The 22,297-nt window shown below is 44.0% G+C and overlaps 1 long non-coding RNA gene across 1 annotated transcript in view; it reads right to left on the bottom strand.

The window, feature by feature from the left end:
• Positions 1-16,412, bottom strand: part of LOC309339880 — a 120,235-nt gene extending 103,823 nt beyond the window's left edge. Inside the window, exons 1-2 of the long non-coding RNA XR_014155607.1 lie at positions 16,150-16,412; positions 12,170-12,365 (exon numbers count right to left, since the gene is read on the bottom strand). This is a non-coding gene — a long non-coding RNA (uncharacterized lncRNA). The remainder of the gene's footprint in view (positions 1-12,169; positions 12,366-16,149) is intronic.
• Between the last annotated feature and the right edge of the window lie 5,885 nt (positions 16,413-22,297).

The raw sequence follows: 22,297 nt of genomic DNA, 5'->3' as shown, positions 1-22,297 counted from the left end.
TGTACATTTCAGCAAATGACATCAGCATGTTGTGCTGTGCATGTGAGCTTCACCAGGGGATGAATTAAACAGTCTATCACAGTTCCGGAGGTAAGGAGAGGGACATAAAATGAGTCAACTGAGCCAGATTGGGAATTCCTTTGAATTCACATGGGAAAAGGCGTCTCATTTAGGGCTAAGATCCTGGCCAGTGGGCCCATCACCTCCTGGTAAATAGAAGGGGAAGAAATGGAGGAAGTGAGAGATTCTACTTTCTTGGGCTCCATGATCACTGCAGATGGTGACAGCAGTCACAAAATTAAAAGACACCTGCTTCTTGGGAGAAAAGCGATGACAAACCTAGACAGCATCTTAAAAAGCAGAGACATCACCTTGCCGACAAAGTTAAAGCTATGGTTTTCCCAGTAGTGATGTATGGAAGTGAGAGCTGGACCATCAAGAAGGCTGATTGCTGAAGAATGGATGCTTTTGAATGATGGTGCTGGAGGAGACTCTTGAGAGTCCCATGGACTGCAAGAAGATCAAACCTATCCATTCTGAAGGAAATCAGCCCTGAGCGCTCACTGGAAGGACAGATCCTGAACACAGCCGTCTTTCCCATACGGCTTAGTGGTTCGTTGTGTCAGGGCGCCAGCCTCTCAGGGGCGCCCCAGCGAGTGGGGGAGCTGCGCGGCTTTACCGGTGGCCTCCCCTTTCCCTGCACACCTGCTAACTGCACCCCATCAAACATATGGCTAGCGGGCATGCAGCTTCCTTCCCAAGCCTCCGTGGGAGGAGAGCGATCCCCGCAGAGGCTTAGGGTGGAAGCTGCGCCCCGCTAACTATATGGCTGGTGGGCGCGCAGCTTCCCTCCCAAGCCTCTGTGGGGATTGCTCTCCCACAGTGGCATGGGGGAGAGTTGTGCACACACACCCCATGGTTGGCAGTGCGCAGCTTCCGCCCCCCCCCCCATCCATGGTAATTTGGGGGCACTGAGCAGATATTTGCACCCTGGCGCTGCATCTGCTAAAGACGGCCCTGATTCTGAAGCTGAGGCTCCAATACTTTGGCCACCTCATAAGAAGAGAAGACTCCCTGGAAAAGACCCTAATGTTGGCAAAGATTGAGGGCACAAGGGGAAGGGGAAAACAGAAGACAGGATGGTTGGACAGTGTTCTCGAAGCTGCCAGCATGAGTTTGACCAAACTGCGGGAGACAGTGGAAGATAGGAGTGCCTGGCATGCTCTGGTCCATGGGGTCACAAAGAGTCAGACACGGCTAAACGACTAAACGATAAAGAACAATATTTTGAAGAGCAAAAAAGACACTTTTGCCGACTACTACTTTTAATAATGGATCGCTATTATGACTCTACCCATGGCAACCCTTTTTAAATGACAATTAAAAGTTCAGGAAAGGGTTTTAGATTCTTTACAGTTGGGGCCCCAGCATAACTCCCAAGTCTACATCTCACTTTGCATATCTTTCATGGTGATGCTTCTTTAAACTAAGGAACGACTTCAATAAAAGGTAAAGGGACCCCTGACCGTTAGCTCCAGTCGCGGACGACTCTGGGATTGCGGCACTCATCTTGCTTTACTGGCCGAGGGAGCCGGCGTACAGCTTCTGGGTCATGTGGCCAGCATGACTAAGTCGCTACTTGTGAAACCAGAGCAGCGTACGGAAACACCATTTACCTTCCCGCTGGGGCAGTACCTATTTATTTACTTGCACTTTGACATGCTTTCGAACTGCTAGGTTGGCAGGAGCTGGGACCGAGCAACGGGAGCTCACCCCGTCGTGGGGATTCGAACCACGACCTTCTGATCGGCAAGCCCAAGAGGCTCAGTGGTTTAACCCACAGTGCCACCTGAGTCCTAACTTCAATAGTGATGCTGTAATTCCCTACCAAACTCAAATATTTGATTAGGGGACAAAATCTATATTTGTTTTCCCCCCAAAGCCAGTGCTACTTTATGTACTGTTTACACCATGAGGAGTGAAGGGAAAGGATAGCAGCGGGGGGGAACTTCCTTGAAAGTTTCTAGTCAGATCAACATAAGAATGCCAGCATCTCGCATACCACAAATTCAGTTTGGATCAATCTCTTTTGAGTACATATCTACAGTGGCACAGATGGAAAGACAGAAAGAGTGCAACATTCTTTTGTAGTTATATACCCATGCAAATCGTTAGTTGTTACTGAACTCCAACAGTGAACTCCCAAGGACACAACAGCCAGCTCTAAAAGCTGTTGATGTGGGGGAGCTTCTGGTTTCTATAGTTGATCCGCTTTAAGTGTTGCTGAAGTTTTGTTTTTTCCCTGCAATTTGCTGCAAGAAGAATTATCACCGAAATCCTTAATATAAGCACTTGATATAAAACTACAGTACTCAGCCACGACCTTAGCCATGGCCAAGATCTTCCTATAAAGTTTATTCATGAATGAGCCCCATTTAGCAAAGGTTCTCAGCCATGCTAATTAAGATTTGCTGTATATAGGTTCCGCCCACTTCACTGCCTTTTGATTGGGACATAGCCTCTCTTAAGTGCCCTGGTGTCATTTTTTTGTTCCCGCAAAGCCACTTCAGAGATAAGGAGGAGGTGGGCTTGCGGGCTTCACGCCCCTCCCCACACTCGCAGGGGCTGGCAGCCGACCTGGTTTTCCCTCCTCTCCCACCTGTTAGGTAGGCTATATGACGTTGCTATGGACCTCGGTTGGTCGCCGTCAAGGGGCCTGGTAGGAATTTTCCCAATTGGCAGATTGGCACCAGCCACTTGGTTTTCGCCTACCTCGTAGCAAACCGTTACAACTCCACGGTATTGGCGATTAGGCGTTGGTGGGGTACTGTTTTATTGTTATGCAGTTGAAGGGGGGGAAGGTAGCGCCATCACCTTCCCCCAAACAAAGGGTAGTCCGGTAAAGGATTCCAGGGGGCGTGGCCTTGTCCTAAGCCTATGGAGGTGTGGGCCCCCGCGCCGCAACCGCAGGGGGAGGTCCTAGTTGACATGCCTCAGCAGGACTCCCCCTACTGTTGGTTTCAAGCAACTGGCCTTCAAGCATGCAGGCTGAAGCCGGTTAGTTGGTAGGGCCAATGCCTAAGGCCAATACCGCTCAATTCCTGTAATCAATAAAGTTGTGGCCTAATTTGACCCATTAACTCAAATTCTTGTGTCTCGTGTCTTTATTTCTGAGGGGGGAGGCAGGAACTCGCCACGCAAAGGGGGTGTTACTTAGGATTTGACTCCATTTTTAAATGGGCTGAATAGTAGAGTAAAATTGTTCTCTTTTTTTGCTATAAAAGTGAGAAGAAAACTTAAGAATGGGGGAAAGCCAATAGTTTGAATCCCACTGGGTCGGCTATTTGTCACTCTCTTACATCACAACATTGCTATAATTAGTCAGGGCTGGCTCAAGACATTTTGTTGCCCAAGATGAAGGGCAATATGGCACCCTTCTCCAGGGCCCATACTGGGAAAATATCTTTCAGTGCCCTTGAGGGCAGCAGGCTAGCAAAGTGGCACAGGGCAGGCCACAGAGCACTCACAGCTCTGTCCCCTCCCCACCCCTCAACTTCTGCCGCCTGAGGCAGCTGCTTCACTCTGCCTCATCATAGGGCTGGGCCTGCTTGCAATGCGTTTCTCAAAGGATACTCAAGGCAGCTATTACAACAAGAACTATATGTTAACCACTCTGGACACTTGAAATCACAGTACAAGTGCTATATTATTTATTCGCCATAATGTAAAGCTGATCGACTGAAGGTCATGTTTTAAAAAAGAAAAGAACCACTACAAAGTCAACAAATACATTGCAATAAATGCAAAATCCTGCTGATGTGAGCAATCTCTGAAAAGGGTATTTATATGCAAACTTGACTCTTATGTGAGTAGCAAAATCAAAATGGCAGGGGCAGGGGGCAGCAACTTAAACTCCAGTTTCTTCCACATCAATGCTCACATTCTTGCCACAGTGTGCTTAAGTTTCCCTCACAACCCCTTGATCACCTTCCATGAAGAAAGGGAACGCAATGAGGGCTGGGTGCATTGTTTGGGGCAGAAGGGAAAGCGAAGATAGGTGGGTGGGTGCCCCAAGAAACAGAGGCAGGGAAAAAGGATGCAGACCTGGAATGATTCAGTGTGTGTCTTCACAGAGGTTCAGAGGAGAACAAAGGATACAAATGAATGAACAATAGATTCAGGGTGATGATGGATAAATCAGGGAACTAGGCAGAGGGCCTTCTTGGTAGTGGCACCCACCCTATGGAATGCCTTCCCATCAGATGTCAAGGAAATAAACAACTACAGTGGTACCACGGGTTACAGACACCTCAGGTTACAGACGCTTCGGGTTACAGACTCCTCTAACCTGGAAGTAGTACCTTGGGTTAAGAACTTCAGGATGAGAACAGAAATCGGGCGGCGGCGGCAGCGGCAGCGGCGGCGGCAGCAGCAGCAGCAGCAGCAGCAGCAGCAGCGGGAGGCCCCATTAGCTAAAGTGGTACCTCAGGTTAAGAACAGTTTCAGGTAAAGAACAGACCTCCAGAACGAATTAAGTTCTGACTTCCGGGTTGGCGCCTCTGACAATGGTGGAATTCCTCTGATCGGGAGGAATTTGCTCCGTGGAAATCAGGGTATGGCCGCCACGGCGAAGGCAGAGACCCACTAAAAATCACAGGCGGGAGAAGCCCGTGAACGTGGGATTCGGCTGGTACCTTTTGCGCCTCCCCTACTCGCGGGGAGACACGGTTTCGGGGATCCGGAGCGACGTGGGGTGAGTGGCGTGGTGCTTCGAATTGACTGCTTCTTTCATGGAGTGAAGCTGCACTGCTGTTGCCGGAGAGCGCTGACTTTTTCCTGTGGACAATTTGATCCTAAACAACTACCCGTGAGTAGAACGGAAAATTGGATTTTTAAACGTCTTAATTTGGCACCGAAACGGGGAGGTTTCAAACAGGAAGTCCGCCTTCCTCTTTTGTAAATAGATTGAAGCAAGGAGCTTGCAAGCTAAAGTCTTGGATAGTCCTCTGTAAAGGATTAAACTTCCATCGGCTAAAATTATTAAACCCCCCTTGGAAGCAGGAGAAGAGGGGGAAAATTTTGGATCACGTAAGCCTGCAGGAGAGACTGAAGAAAGTTAAGTTACCACCGCTCTGAACCTGGAAACGGGCCGCTAGTAAGACTGACTGTGAATAAAATGTTTGTTGACAGCTAGTTAAATAAGAGAAATACATTGTTTCCATTGTCTCCTTCTGCGTTTAAAAAGGAGTAAAAGTAACTGAAAATTGAAACTAATTTTATTGTTTGAACTGGGCATAAAAGGATTGATACAAATAGAAATTGTTTCCCTCTAGAGGGAGCCTTTGAAACTGTTACAAGAGTTGAGCTGGTGGAATCTCCAGCTGCAAGATAAAAAAACCGCGAGAACCAGGGATTGACCTTGGATCAGTTAAGAATGTCGACAGAAGAAGCCTTAGTGATTGCATTATGTAAGATAAGTGATTCATTGGAACAGCTCCACAAGAAGACAGATCTGATGACTATCAAAATTGATAACTTGGGACAAAAAGTGACTAATTTGGGACAAAAAGTGAACATCTATATAGAAACTATTCAGGAATCGATAAGGAATCTACTTTGACATGGCAAACAGGGGAGAAGACGAGGGAGAAAGTTGTTGTTGTTGAACCTAAAGTAATATAAGTGGAGAGGGAGAGAGCCCCAGCCTTACAGAGGTAATCTGATGACTATAAGTTGTTGCCTTCTATGATTGAATTCAGAGAAAGTCAGATTTTGAGGATTGGAGCCCTGCTTGGACTGGAGACGGAAAGTTGGATAGATCACCTCATGCAGGGATTTACTGACCTTTGGGACCTGGACCTGGGTCAGGAGGAGATTGGAGCTGTGGGGACCTTCAGATTTGGTGGGATTTTGAAACACGTCCTGAAATATCTTTTGGATTTTAGTTTTAACTACGGAGATTTGGCTGACCTGTCGAGAAGGAATAAAAACATTGCTAGGTCGGAGCTTCCCTGAGATCTACTCTTCAGTATCAAAGGAAGGAAATTAAGAACAAGATCAGCAGAAGACAAAGTAAAGTGCATGTATAAATATGAAGAAGATCTGCAGAAGGGACTTGGAAAAGAGTTAAGAGCCTTGGACAGAAGATCACCAGGTTGATGGACTATATGGAATTGACGGAAATGACTGGCAGAATCCGAGACCAGGGAGAAGAGATGGTGGAAGAAGATTGGAAAAAGTTTAAAGTCTATTTATAGAAATACTGTAAAATTAATGAGTGTCAGGAAAATGTTGGAATGAAATTATATGGCTTTAGTAGAAATGTTATAAGGAGTTAAGCATAAATAAGTATTATAGTATTAATGGAAAATAAGGTTAAAATAAGTTAAGATATTTATATGACAGAAAATAGAGAAAGATGGAAAGGAATTGCTGAAACAATAGAAATGGAATACAAAAAGGGAGGTGAGAGGAGGTCGATGAAATAAGGGAATGGAAGATAAGGCATTGAAATGGTATGATGTATGTTTTTAAATTGTTTTTTCTCTGTTTTGTTTAGTCTAATGTGTTAATGTTGCGTTGTGTATTGTTTATATATTGTATTGTATTGTTTTTTCTTTCTTTTGCTTCTTTTTTTTCTTTTCCTTTTCTTCTTTTTTGTAAGGTTTAAAAGTAATAAATATTATTTTTTTAAAAAAAACAGAACGAATTAAGTTCTTAACCTGAGGTACCACTGTACCTGACTTTTAGAAAACATCTGAAGGTTTCGAGAAGTTTTTAATGTTTGATGTCTTATCATGTTTCTAACATTCTATTGGGAGCCGCCCAGAGTGGCAGGGTATAAATAAATTGTTGTTGTTGTTGTTTCTTCTCTTCCTCAACAGTTTGCTCTGTGTATAGATATAGACATAGATCTGCATGGAAATTCTAAGCATTTTTGTGCATATTTTCATACATTTTAAAGTGGGGGAATGGACAGAGAAGTGTGAATTTCAAATGCTATCTATGTTTTGATTTGTGTATTGGTTTGGGGAATGTAAATTAGGCCCTATCTGCAATATATATTCAAATCCCAATGGCCATCTGTCATGGATGCTTTAGTTGTGATTCCTGCATTGCAGAAGATTGGACTACATGCCCTTTGAGGTCTACAATTCTGTATGATTCTATCATACCATTGCTGCTGTTCGTATGTTGCTGCTATTCAAGTGAACCAGAATGTGTGAACTAGCCGTACAGCTAAGTGTACAAATTATTATTTTAAAAATATATTTATTAACTGCTTATTTAATGATCTATTTTGATGTATACTTTCGAGTCCCTTTAGGAATTCTGGCTACAGTCTTAAGTAAACTAACTTGGAAGCATATCTCACTAAATTAGTGGGGTTTACTTCTAAGTACACATGGTTAGTATCAGTTTGTTCCTCTTATATACTAAGCCTGTGAGTTAGGTATGCATTGCATGCTAATAAAATTATGAAATTATAGTGATACTGAAACTGTGTTCATAAAATTAATGCAAATGTTCGTTGGTTTAGTTTAATTGTTGTCAAATATTTGGCTTAATCATACTCCTGCCTATTGGGAGTCTTAAAACAAAAAGATGTTCATATCTTGAACAGATCACATTTCTTCTTTGGGGATAATTGGCAGTAAAACAATTAAATATTATTTACAGTATGACTGGAAGAATGTCAATAGTAGTATCACCTGCAAGAGGCTGGGCTGATCTTCCTTGCTTTGTCCTAATGAAAATATCCATGCTCATCTCATACAGTGTTCACTTGCTTTTGCATGAGTAAGGTAGTCATTAATATTCATTATCTAACACATACTAATAAGGGTGCTTACACATGAATATTTATAAACTTAGCTTGTGCTAAACCATTAAAAGGCATTATTCAACCATGCAATTTTGATGGAGACATGTTGGAGATACTGCGGTATTAAGACATGCATAATACGTTAAGATACTGTATTTCATTTTTTTTTAGTCTTGGTAAAACATGAAGACCTACCCCATAGTAAAAATAATAACAAGAACAGATGCTAGTAAGTTAAAAGGAGAAGATGGAGGGAACTTAAGAGGCTGTAGTTGCCTTTTAGTTTTTTTATAATTTGTTGCTCACTTGGAGTGAGTGAGAGCTGTCTTGGATGCATGTTCAAGTAGAAACCTCTATCTCCCCAACACAGACCTTGGTCATGTCTACCCTGTAGACTGATTACTGCATTGCACAAAAATGTATTTATTTAAGGAATTTCTATGCTGCCATTCAAGGTCTCCCAAGGAGGCTTACAAATGTAGACTCTGAGAACTGGAAAGTCATCTAGTGGTCTTCTAGTCCAACACAGTGTGCTAAGTGCAGGATCTGTAATGTGGGGTGCAGCTAGAGAAGACCTGACAAATGGCAGTCCATCCTCTGCTTAAAGACCTCTAGTGAGAGAGATCCTATCACCTTCCAAGACAATCTGTTCCAATGTCAGCTAGCTCTTACTGTTATGAAGTTTCTATGAACGTTACATGAAATCTGCTTCCTGCAATTTCCATTCATTAGTTGCAGAGGGCAAGGGCCACAGCTTAGTGGTAGAGCATCTGTCTTGAATGTAGAAGGTCCCAGGTTCAACCCATGGCATCTCCAGGTAGGCCTGGGAGAGATGCCCTGCCAGAAATGCTTGGATAGCCACCACCTATCCATGTAGACAATACTGAGCTAGAGCAACCAGTGGGTCCAACTCAGTATAAGGCAGCTTCTTCCTGTGCGCCTAGTTCTAGTCCTGCTTGCTGGAGCAACAGAGAATGTCTACTCAGAAGAGCCTCCTGGATCAAGCCAATGGCCTGTTTCCAGCAACTGGCATTCAGAAACATATTTTATCTTCTATGCGAAAGGCCATCATATTTGAAGACGGCAATCATGCCTCCCCTTAATCTTCTCTTCTCTAAGCTAAGCGTGACTCTTTCAAGCATTCCCCATAGGATGTGGCTTCCGAACCTGATTGCCCTCCTCCGGACACATTTTTTTACAATGCACACAAAGCAATCCAATCACAAAACTAAAAATGGCTGCAGTTTAAGAGCTTAGCACAGCACTCCTCGTAAAATACAGATTGAAACAAGTTTCCAAGGTCCAATTAAAGTTAACAAAACTGGGGGCGTATGTACTTCCTTTGAGAGAGAATCCCAGGGATAAACGAAAAGCACCTGTCTCTAGTGCCCACCAATCTCATGGACCTTGACAGTGGGCCAGCAAGCAGAATCCTCAGTCCCAGGAAGGTCCATATGAGTGCAGGCCCTTTTGTAAAAGCTAGATGCCTATCAGCATCTATCAACAGGTAAAGAGGAACCTTCCTTGTTAGCCTCCCACCCTGCTTAGACACCAATGGCTGTTATTAAAGTTTTAGCATTTTAACAAAAGCTGGACATGCTTAGGTTGGATTAGAGATGGAGAATTCTACATGTAGCACCTGCTTTCTGTTCCAGCTATGGCATATTCCTCCAATATTCCTCAGATGAAAATAGGGACCTTCTATTCTACTTCAGTTTACACGCACCCCCCAGCGCCCCTATATACAAGCACTGTCGATGGAATATGGGAAAAAGACGGGGCTGGCTGAGCTGCCCTAACCATGAGTCTTCCATCAGCCTGCCTTGGGTGTCAGAGAAAGCAGCCGCTCCAAGTGTTTACATGGCAGCACTTCCATGCCAGCAACAGAGCTGATGAGCTCAGCAGCAGAAGCTGATGCCCCTTCCTCTCCTCTTCCTGCAAGTCCCAATGTGCCACCGGACTTTGATAATCTTTGGTAGTATTGCACCTTGAGCACGGCCAAAGTTTGGTGTCCCCAAATGAATCTTCTCAATGATGACTCTTTTCAATTTTGCCCCCCTCAACTTGGCCCCCTATGCTGGGGAACCACCTGAACCACCCTAAATCCAGAACTGTATGCAAAGAGAGTGCCCCCCGCTTTTCCATTTGGGAACTGTTGGAAGATATGAAATCCAAAGTGTGCTTAAGCACTGTCTTGAACTGGTTGCAAACTAAACCCATGCTTAAAGCTTTTCTTGAAATGAAACCTGACTGAACAGCCTTGCCAAATTACTCAGCATGATAAGAGGGCTCTGAAGGAAGAACCAATAACATCCAAAATACATCATTACTGAAACACCTGCTACTTTTGCTGAAAAGGCAACGCCACTTCTTTCAAATAAACAGCTCGATATATATTTGCGAAATTATACTGTATGAACCACAATGTAATAGGACTCATAATTTGTATCTTTCTAGAATGAACCATAAAATGCCATGTTTTACTAACTACGAGACCCAATAATTTCTCCTCCTGATTGTACTTTGCTGTATTACAGGGACTTCTGGAATAAACATAACATGTTACACATTTTTTTTCCTTGGTTATCAGTTAGATTTATTAGAAATGAACACACCAAATGAATATTTAGAATGTTCCTGTTATGAGTATGCTAATGTTTCCAAAGTGAGAACTTCTATAAAGCCCCTCATCCTAGCTTTTCTACTGTAAGATTAATAGCACAGCAATCTGGCTTTTGATCTGCAATTGTATTATCTGTTGTTAATTTAACTCTAATTCACATCATTTATTCTCATTATCTTAGATACTTTTAATGCCACTCTAAGCATTTTCATTGTTAACATTGTGTTTTAACAGTATTAGGATTTGAATTTCAATCATGATTTCTGCTATAATGTAACTTGTACCCTAAATGAGAATAATTTTGCAAGACTGACTAGAGTTAAAAAAAAAAAGCCCCACAAAAAACCCTTAGGGTCTGTTTCACTAAATACATATTCATGCTCATGCATAATTAAAAATAACTTTTTCCATTGTGAACTGCAACTCCATTTTATATCTGCTAAATGCACAAACATGTATCAAAAAATCCACCCTATGTCAGCCTGTTATAGAGTGTCCCAAAGCCAGTTTTGTGAAATTTAATACAGTCAAGACAGTGGGCAGCTGGCAGCATTCTATACTGAAATAGAGACTCATATTTCAAGTTGGTTCTTTTACTCCTTAAAACACCCTCCTCATATATATCCCATTGTTCCTCCAAGGAGCTCAAGGCAGTGCTCATGCTCCCCACCCACTGTCCTGCCACACCCTCCATTTTATCCTCATGACACCTCTGTGAAGAAACATATGCTAAGTATGAGTGATTTCTTGTCAGGGACTGGCTGGATGAAGAGGAGTGGTGGGAGGCACCAGCTGAGGAACTCCCAGGGAAAACCCCAGAGGAGGAAGGCTCAGAGACAGAGCGTTTGTGGTGGGACACCAAGGAGAGGTCAGAGGAAGAAGATGAGGAGGAGGGGCTGGATGCTGAAGGGCCAACAAGGTTTCGTGAGCAGGGCGAAGCTGTGACAGGGAACAGTTCAGACTCTGAGGCTGAAGCAGAGGAGGGGTGGTGGTCAAGAGACTGCTGAAGCATCCTGGGAGTCTTCTTCTCCAGCTGCAACAAGCTCTCCTACCCACCTGGTCTCCAAGACTATGAAGAGCAAAACAGACCAGAGCAGTTTGAGGCTGCTTGGGAAACATCTGGGAGAGGATGAGTCTTAGAAAGAGGAGAAGGCAGGGAGCTTCTGTCCTGGCAACTGATCTATGGGGGCAAAACCTACTGAGAAGTGTTGCTGAGTTGTATGCCATTACCTTGAATAAAGAGTTGAACTTCATTGACAACTGACTCTGACTCTTCGTGCTGACCTGCATCTGATTCCAGCCCTGACGTTTGTTCACAATCACCCGATGAGCTTCATGGCGGATCAGGGATTAGAACCAGATCTCCCCTTCACTAGTCCACTACACTACCCCAGCCCAATGGCTATCATAAATATCCCGAGCTTTAGGTATACAGTCGTACCTTGGAAGTCGAACGGAATCCGTTCCAGAAGTCGGTTCGACTTCCAAAACATTTGGAAACCAAAGCACAGCCTCTGATTGGCTGCAGGAAGCTCTTGCAGCCAATAGGAATCCAAGGAAGCCCAGTCGGACATTCAGCTTCCAAAGAACGTTCACAAACAGGAACACTCACTTCCAGGTTTGTGGCGTTCGGGAGCCAATAGTCCAAGTACCAAGGTGTTTGGGATCTAAGGCACAACTGTACTTGGCAAAGCATATCTTCACAGGATATCAGTACTCACCTCTCAAGTGATTTGCCCAAGGGTGTGCCCTGTGTGTCTCAGGAGCTGGCTCTGCCATCTGTACCTCTTGTGGAGTCACTTTTCAGAGTTCTGCTTCCGGGTTTTGTTGCTGGGAAGTGACCATGTCATTAAAGAGATACTCACTTCCCTCATAATGTTCCTCAAATTGTTTGTAGAGCCATCACAAGAAGCAGAGCTGTGGGGGATAAGGAAGAATGAGGAATAGAATCCTTTGTATCAGGGATGGGGAGCTTGTGGCCCTCCAGATGTTGGTAGACTCTAACCCTTATCAGCATGGTCAAAGATAATGGATCTGTAAAAGTCCAGCAACATCTGAATTTCCCCCATTCCTGCCTTATAAGCTATTCTATGGAGATGTGGAAGGAAAGGAGCTTGCTGTCCCTTCATATTCTGGCAGCATTTCTTCAACAGGTGTCAATCTCAAAAAATAAAGCCGGGCATCACTTACACACACACACACACCCCAAATGACAAAGCTTTGAGTTATCCTGAACTATGCAGGAATCAACAGCCTGAAAGTCTCACTATTGAAAAAACTTGAGAGCCCCCTAATCAAAAGAGTAAGCTTCACATACGATATAAATTACTGGAAAATGTTTTAGACATAAACATATCTCCTTTAAGCGAGAAAAAATGTTTTAAAAGAACATACAGAGCTCTAACCCTTTAGAGAAATTAATAAATCAATCTCTTTTAGCCTCTGACTGTTAAATTAATATCTTTACTAATTATCTCTTGCTAGGGAATCTTTGATCTTCTTTGGGTCAAGCTTAAGTTAAGGAGGGTCACAGCAGTGAATAATTCCTTTAACTGATGACATATATCCATCAGAGTCATTGGAAAATTAGATTTTCCCCTCTGCCAGCTGGACTACTTTTCTTTTCTCACCAGGTAAGCACTCCTCTCCATTCTGAAAGCTTACAAAATGAGATACTGTCAGGTTGTGTCAAAATATATTACATCCTTACCACCCTGTTGTAGTGATGTACTCAGTGCATGGACCATTTGATGAGCAGGCCTGTCAGGGTCTGCATGACACAAGCAGCTCAGTAGCTTTCTGGCAGGTGGGTCGCTGTTGCTGACTGGTGTGGTGGGTGATGGGGAGAGCCAAGGCAACTGGGAGGTTGGCATGGTGCAAACACACTGTCAGGACCCCCTAAGTGGCTCCGCTGGTGTGTTTGCCCTCCACCAACTTCATTGTCACCTCACCACTCCCCCTGCTGCTAAGCAGCAGCAGCCCTCCTGCCACAGAGGTACCATAAGTGGCTCCACCCCGCTCAGCAAGCCACTTTGGTAGGAGGATGTACATGTTAATATTGTACACCAGTCTATTTTGAGACAGGGGTGGGTTGCTAATGAATACGATGATAATGAATAAATATATATTCATTTGGGTGCACCTAGGCTGCCTTTTGGGTGCTGCCCACAGGGTACCACATATGAGGAATGGCCCAAACTGTACAGTTGATTGCACAGAACAAACCTATCCATTTCTTTTTCTTGTTTAGAACCAGTGATTTAAGGGACAGAAACAATTTCCATGGATTTCTGAAAAACATTAATAAATAGATATTTGATCTTCGGTCTTCCTTTGTCTCATTACCATCTGATGCACAGAAATACCAAGAGTTTTGTCACTGCAAGCTTCTGAAATGTTGGCTTAATGTAAACAGGATTCTGTAATGTTACTTTCAGGATGACCAAATTTTGATTAGATTATTTACTCCTGACTTGCTAACTGGATAAAATGTAGACAAGTCATTTCTACAATCACAGATTTACTTTTGGCTAGCCTGATTTCCACTACTTTCAACTTTTGCTTTTCCGTTATTAAACAGGGAAGCGGGAGCCATGAACCAACATTGACATAGCTGTAAAAATGTTTGGGGAGGTTGCAGAAACAAATGGTTTTATCTTTCTGACACCTTCTGAGACACTTTTTTTCTTTTTCTGTTTTTTTTTTAAGAACGATGAAGAAGAGAGTGGTAGCGATAAGATTTATTAGATCATTTTCACTCCACTGACAATGCCTTATATGTGGTTAAAATACAGATAAAGGAACCCTATGCATAATGTAAAGGAGAAGTCCAATAAATAAAACAAAAGCTCCACCAAGAGTATGAATGCAGCAATTTGAAATTTTAGGGGAAAGTTCTGTTAACAAAAGGAAGTTGATTAAGGTTCATTAAAGTGATGTCACGCAGTAATAAGTCTCAGAGACACAGACAAGCATGTAAGTAAAAGTGGTGAGAGGGTAGACGGTGTTATTTGCTTCCATGTAGGAGTTCTGTATGAGAGATCTCTCTGTAGCAAATGAGGTGGCAAATGATATCCAGAATAATGACTTTGGAATAGCTCTGAGCTGCTATCCCAATAAAAGATAACATAGACAACTGTATCTGCAATATAGGCTGGAGATTTCTGCATGTTCATTCTGGGCAAATGCTATGAATAGTCTTGTATTTTTTTTATATACTGCAGATGCCACTATACACATGGTTGAGACAGGGCAGTGACAGAGCAAAAACAGGTCGCCCGATTGCTCAGAACACAGATAAAGTTTGATCCAGAAAGCTTTCTAAGGAGCCAAGGAAATGATATCACCTGATTTGATCTGGTCTTTTGGTGGAAGACCCCAGCAGGGGTACCAACCTGAATGAAATATTGGGGGGGGGCATGTAAGCCCTGCTCCACATAGCCAATCACATGACACAGCACACACCATTTGAATGTCAACGGCCATCAACTGGGGGGGCACTCATTTTTTGGGGGGAGGGGGCTAAGAAAGTTGGCTCCTATGGACCCCAACAACTAAATTTGGGATCATTGATGCTTGAAACCATCACGTATAATGTACTTAGAGTGCGGAAGCCTCTGGAAATCAGAGCCCTATGGAGATAGGCTTAGAATTTCAACTTTAACAATTACCTGAGCTGTTGACGGGATTGAAAGAGCTTGGATTGATTCAAACCATTTATTGAAAATACGTTTAGTCTTAGGATGGAAATCACCTCCCAAAAACAAGCAGTGTTGAAAACTTCAGGACTGAATTGCTTCTAATTAGTACATAATTATTTTAGCTATTCTTTTCCCAGCCCCTTCAGATAGTGATCCTGCAACCTCATCCCTTTTATTTGTTCTAAGATTTGTTATATGCGAAGGAACCTTTTGTTACTAAGGCTGAATCAAATACTATTTGCTTCCTAAGATATATTACTAACTGCTATTAAAGATCTCCTTTCCAGCTGCACAGTAGCTTACCAAACAATGCATAAGGATCTACATACAAATATTATAAAACCATAAATCTGTAGGTCTCGTGGCTTCATGACTCGAGTGGGCTCTTAATACATTTATAATATACAGTACTGACATATTCGTAATATAATCTTAGACTGAAGATTATAACAAACAAGACTTTGACCTCATAAACTACAGATAGTCGACTGTAGGAAATGGGTCGCCACTATTTGCTTTCACAAATAGTGAAAGAATGTAGGCACACATATAAACATTACCACTGCAGTCCCCCTATACCTTTTTAAGGAAGAAAGCAGTGGGATATTTTTCTTTTAAAGGGCGATGAGAATGTGGCAGGGAGCACAGTCCAAATGCCCTATTGTGGGGAGTTCCTAGAAATCTCATGTATTCTGGCTTGAGTTGTATGATGGAAGAAAGGTGGGCTGGAAACGCACCAAATAAGCAAGAGAGGTCAGCCATTGTGTGCATCCACCCAGAGTTGATGCTCCAAGTCTAAATGCAAACGGCCATGCCCAATGCTCCGTCTCCTAGCACAAGAGCCTTTGCACCAGCAGACAGCAGAGTTTAAAGTCCGTGTGACAAAAGCATCAAACACAACAGTTGCACTAGCAGAAGCTGGCCGCACAACAGCTGATTCCTGAGCTGTTGTAGCCCTAGTACTCAAACATGTGTGGGTTTATGTGTTTGTCTATACAGACCTTCAAGCTGTGTTGAGAGCCCAGCAAGGAACTTCGCCTGTTCAAAAGCTTTGGCTGAAAATCTCATCCATCATGCACACTTTGAGCTAGGCTCTAAGGCTAGACAAGTACATCAAGGGTCTGAAAGCTCTCAGGCAATGTAGTCATCAGAGATAGTAGTCTGCACAGCCAGACACATACATCAAAGGTTTGTGATGACATCATAATAACAGCAACAACAGAGCTGGAAATTCTAGCCATACCTGAAGCATTTGCTCCCATTGGTTTCATTTATTCTATCACTGGGCATATAGCGGGGCCACTTTTCTTTAAATTAATAATTCTGTTCCTTTGACCAAAAAGAATGAAATTCTAACACGAATATTAGATCAACACGAGCAACTGGGTTTCATGATGACATGGAATAAAATTTGGCTTTGGTTTAACTGCATAAAATACATTGTGGGATTTTACTTCTCTAATGCATAATGGCTGGAAATGAAATAATCCCTTCCTGAGCATGCAAGTTTTCTACTGATTCCTGATTCAGTTTTTGTAAATTCCTCTATGAAATTACCTGATCCACACCTTTTGAACTAATGCATGGAACTCAGCTTGCCACTGGATTTTGCCCTATGCCAAGTGTTGCAAAGCAGTTTGTGGCAGTTAAAGGCTACAATCCACACACAATGGGTTCTGCCCAACCTTTTTGTGTGTGACATAATGTGGTAGGAGGCGGCCTGACGGGGCCTCCTGTGGCCACAGGAAGGTCTGACAGAGCCTGCTGCAGTTACGCGTAGTCCCCACAAGGTCCTCTGGGGTGGCAGGAATGCTCGCCAAGGCGCATTGTGGCACATTTAGGGGGCCTGGCCCCCTTCTTGAAAATTGGAGGCAGATGGCATCCCTGCTGCAATCCTATACTCACTGAACTCGGTGAGGCTTGCTTCTGAGTAGCTATGTACAGGACTGAATTTCACGTATATCAAAATACACATTTAAGATTACACACACAGAGAGAGAGAGAGAGAGAGATACAGATAAAGGGACCCCTGACTGTTAAGTACAGTCATGAACGACTCTGGGGTTGCGGTGCTCATCTTGCTATACTGGCTGAGGGAGCCAGCATTTGTCCGCAGACAGTTTTTCCGGGTCATGTGGCCAGCATGACTAAGCCGCTTCTGGCGAACCAGAGCAGCACACGGAAACGCCGTTTACCTTCCTGCCAGAGTGGTACCTATTAATCTACTTGTACTCTGACGTGCTTTCGAACTGCTAGGTTGGCAGGAGCTGCGACTGAGCAACGGGAGCTCACCCCATCAATACATATTCTAAGAAATAATATACGTTTAAATACATTTAGATTTTGTGAAATATATATTTTAAATTCATAGGTGAATGAGAAAACAGGATGGGATTACATGTACAAATGATTACATGTACTAATCTTTCCCAAATGACTTGAAAGAGTCAAATCCATCCGCCCCTATTTAATTTTCCAGGTTTTATCCAAATACTTGGCCTTTTGTGGTTTATTTTATTTTAAAGAAGGTATGATAATAGCTGGTATTCTAAAGTTTGCGGTTGTTCAGGTGTCTTACAAAATACAAATTTGTCCACTGAGCTCATCACACAGAGAGATGATTTTAGAGACCTCACAGCAAGGAGGCATTTTGCACAATTATGGCAGGAGAGCAGGAAAAAGGGGAGGGGAGCAGAGAGAATTCTCACAAAAGCTGGTGCTGCAACCCTGCTATTTATTGCAAGGCAGCATCCAGAGCTATCCTAAGTGCATGCAGTTTGGATTCAAGCTACATCTTCCCCTTTGAATTAAACTGAATCGCCAATAAAACTCTGCTTCGTTGGATTGTGCTTAATTGTGCAAATTTAAGGAAAGTGTTACATTTCGATACGCACCATCTAAATCTACTTAATTTACTGACTACAAGCTCCTTGGTGGCTTACCAAGGATAGTGGTTTAATAACTGTAAACGAGAAATCTAATTGGATTTTTTTTTGGGGGGGGGAGGAAGAATCTCAGAAAACTGGAAGTATTTTGACGTATTTGCATAACGGGTGAACTCCTGTGGGACAGCTAAAGGTCAATTCTGATGTTGTTGCCCAGGAAATTGGTAACAAACAGAAAATTTGAAATCATCTTGAGAAGCGTACTTTGTCAGTAGTTATCTAACCATGCCCACGCTCACTATTAACCAATTTAACTTGTCTCTCTCAAGAGCCACACATAGTCAACATAGACATTGTTCTGTAAAAACTCAGATTTTACAAGCATACACACATGATAATACTTTGAGGACTCCCCTCCACAAATTGGTCCTGCCCTGCTTCATTCATGTCCGACCCCACTTCCCTCTCCAGCAACCCCTTGTATATGAGTGCCCTTTTGTCAATCTACATATTCACAAGATCCAGGTGTATTACTCTCCTTTGCATCTGAAGTAGTGGTCTCTGAACTTTAATCCACAAATGATTATGCCAAAATAAATTTCCTGTGCCCAACATCCTTGTCACTGCCTCCTTCAGATGAGGTTCTTGGGTATCAGGGGTCAGCAAACTTTTCAGCAGGGGACCGGTCCACTGTCCCTCAGACCTTGTGAGGGGCTGGACTATATTGAGGGGGCGAGAACAAATTCCTATGGCCCACAAATAAGCCAGAGATGCATTTTAAATAAAAGGACACATTCTACTCTTATAAAAACACCAGGCAGGCCCCACAAATAAGCCAGAGATGCATTTTAAATAAAAGGACACATTCTACTCTTGTAAAAACACACTGACTCCCGGACAGTCCGCGGGCTGGATTTAGAAGGCGATTGGGCCGGATCCGACCCCCGGGCCTTAGTTTGCCTACCCCTGGGTTATCCGTTTCCATCACCTGAATGTATTAAATGAGAGTCAACAGCCCAGTTTGGAAAAGACAACCATTGGTCATTCCTGGGGGCAGCACTGCCAAAGGTTTGGTCTCCTTTGGAGGAGAGAGCACTGGACTCGTACAACATTTTAATATTTATTTTATTCACAAATATATGTATAGACAGTAAGAGGAGGCAAATGTATACACTAAGCCCACAACTTATGCAGGGGTTATGTTATGGAGATCACACCTAAAGCCAAAATTGCATATAGTCGAAACACATTGGGTACAATGGCAGGTGGGATTGCCAAAGTTTTCCCCCCAGTTGTCCATACTTTCCACACACAATTAAAAAAAATATTGCTTTGCCAAGCACATAAAGCTGAATGCACACACCTTAAATGTGCGTAAGTTGTGGGCTTACTGTATGCACTCCTACCAAGCTTCTAATGTGCTGTGTCCTATCAGATCTCTTGAGATGGGCAGTTCAAAATGCTTCTAACTCTCAGCTTTCTTTGCGCTTCTGACTCTCCCTGTCTTTGTTCTAAAACTGCTCCTTTTGTTCCAGGTAGGCTGCCCTCACATAACAGCTCCTCTCCCCTTTGCTGGGTCTGTCTTACAGTTCCATGCTGTGATAGCTTTCCCATTCAAAACACTCAGTGAGCTTGCCCACTATCAAGAGACATCAACTGCCCATTATGTGCCATTAAGAAACATGAACATTCTTTTGTTAAATCCTAGACTCTGATCAAGCTAGACCTATTCAGTCGGCTGGCAGACAAAAAACCCACAACAATATTGTTGCCAACTCGCTGATGGCTGCCTTCAAAGAGCTTCTGCCATACCTGGCATCTTTGGGTTCATAAAGGCGTTGTGTTTGCTATGTGAGTTTTCTTCTTGCTTCATTTGCTCTGCTCTTTCCCCAAAACACAGAAAATTTGCAAGGGCAGAATCTGCGGCAGTGTCCCATCTTGTCAGTATAATTGGTGTGACTTTATTGTTACACTGCTGCCAATGAAACGTCATAGAATTGTTCAAGCAGTCCCAGCTTGGAAGATGACTCATAATCTTTACAATCTGAGCCCCTGTATTTGATTCCAAGAAAAGGACTGACCTGTTCTCTGCTGTGCTCAAGCCCTCCGCTGCATAGGAATAAAAACAGAGCCCAGCCGGATCAGACCAAATGTCTATTTATGTAGCTGAGCATCCTTGCTTCCACAGTGGCCAATCAGATGCTTTCAGGAGCTCCACAAGCAAGACATGCATGAAGTCCACAGTCCTCTCCCACTGTTGCTTCCCAACAGCTAGTATTCAGAGGCAGACTGCCTCTGGATCTGTAAATTTCATATAGCTCTCGTGACTAATCATGGTAAGTTTGGGTATGTCAAAATCTGTGGCTATTAGCATATCTTGTGGAATCTCTTGTCAATTGGTTTTATTGAGGAGGGGAGAAAAGCGTGTCTTCCCTGTTCATTTTTTTCCTACTCCAAAGACAATTCAAACTAAGCTTGACTCCTGCATTGGTCAATGGTCTGCCTAAGACAGAGTTCCATTCCTTCTGAGCTGCTTCATAGTCTGGGGCTGCTTCTGGATTCAGCTTTGATGGCCGGTATTAGGGACGTGGCTGAATCAAACGCCTGGCAAGAGTCAGATTCAGGAGAAGAGGGATTGCCAGTACAAAGAGAGACAGAGTTCGACTCTGGAGACAAAAAATCGCAGAAAGAGCAGGAGGCGGTGGGATCGGGCCCCCTTCACCAAGAGTTTCCCTGAATCAGCTAGAGCAGTAGACACGGACAGCTCACAAGAAGGGGGAGGGGGAGAGAAAGGCGGTAGTGAGAGGGTTGCTATGCAACCAGCAGAGAAACAGAGTGCTGAGAGTTCTTCTTTTGAGGGGGGGGGGAATTCCACCCTCCTTCTTCCTGAACCCAGAGTTGAATGGGTTAAAATGCAATGGAAGTACAAGAGACGAAGGACTGGAATTTGGTGCCCTTCGTTCTGTGAGAGGGGCAAAGACTCAGAGGAACCTCATTTCAAAGAGCGGTAGGCTGGGAGCTCTGGATGTAATTTATAAATAAACGTACCATCAAACTGCCAGAGAGTCATTGATTCGTATCGAGGTTTGCTTGCCTGTCTGAGATCATTACAGCCCGGTAGCTTCAGTGGCTGGAAGAGACTTTTACCAGTTGCAACTGGTGTGATAGCTGCGACCATTCCTGGACCAGGAAAGCTTGGCCACAATAGTTCATGCACTGAGTTATTTCAGGACTGGATTATTGCAATGTGCTCTTTGTGGGGCTTGCTTTGTGCCTGATCCAGAAGCTGCAGTTAGTGCAGAATGCTGTGGCACCATCACTGACGGGAGTGAGACCCTATAAGCAGATAACTCTTCTGCTCAGAGACCTACTGTGCTGGTCCCGGGGGGAAGGTTACCGTTGGCGTAGTCAAAGTCCGGTCCTGGGTCAATAGCCTGGAAACAGTTCCGAAGGAGCGGGGCGAAGTCCGAAGCAGGAAGCCGGGCGGGGACAGGAACACTGGAGGAACAGGACTGGATGCTGGCTGAAACAGCTCTTCATCGACGTTGCTCCCGCAACCTGGGACCGGGCTGACTGGCCTTTATCTTCTCTGAGGCCAGGGGCGGCCCTGGCCCCCAGGAGACCCGCCTCTCCTGGCCTTAAGGCGAGCACTCCTCCTGGGAGAAACCAGTTCCCTTCGCCTCTCTGCCCTGAGCCTCTGCAGTTCAGGAGAGGCTGAAGGGTTACTGGGCCCAGGGGGAGACTCACCTGCAGGCACTGAGTCCTCAACCACCTCTGGAGCCAGAGTGGAATCACCTGGTGCCTGCTCCTGAGGATCCGGCACAGGTGCAGGCACTTCAGAATCAAGGCCCTGCCCCAGTTCAGCTGGCCCTGGAGGCGGGGACTCCTGTGCAGGCGGGGATTCCTCCGGTTCAGCCTCTGAATCGGAATCCCAGGCCATCACACCTACACTGGTTACTGATTTCTACGGGGCCAAGTTCAAGGTATATAAAACCCTTGGCAGCTTGGGACCATTCTACTTGCCAGACTGCATTACACTTTGTGCCCCCTTGACCACTTCAATCTGTGGAATGGGCACTCCTACAGGTGCCACACAATACCAGTTTGTCACCTGAAAGAAATTGATCTTTTAGTGTATCAGCCCCCACCCTTCAGAACTCTCTGCCCTTGGCATCAGGCAGGAGTATTCCATATAGTCTTTTCAGGGCGTCATAAAAATGTTTCTGTTTAGGCAAGCCTGAAGAAGGTTGATGCGTTTTTTAAG

Source organism: Podarcis erhardii (assembly GCF_964252035.2).
Source record: "Podarcis erhardii genome assembly, chromosome: 4".
Lineage (NCBI taxonomy): Eukaryota > Metazoa > Chordata > Lepidosauria > Squamata > Lacertidae > Podarcis > Podarcis erhardii.
This window is presented reverse-complemented; position numbering and strand designations above follow the sequence as displayed.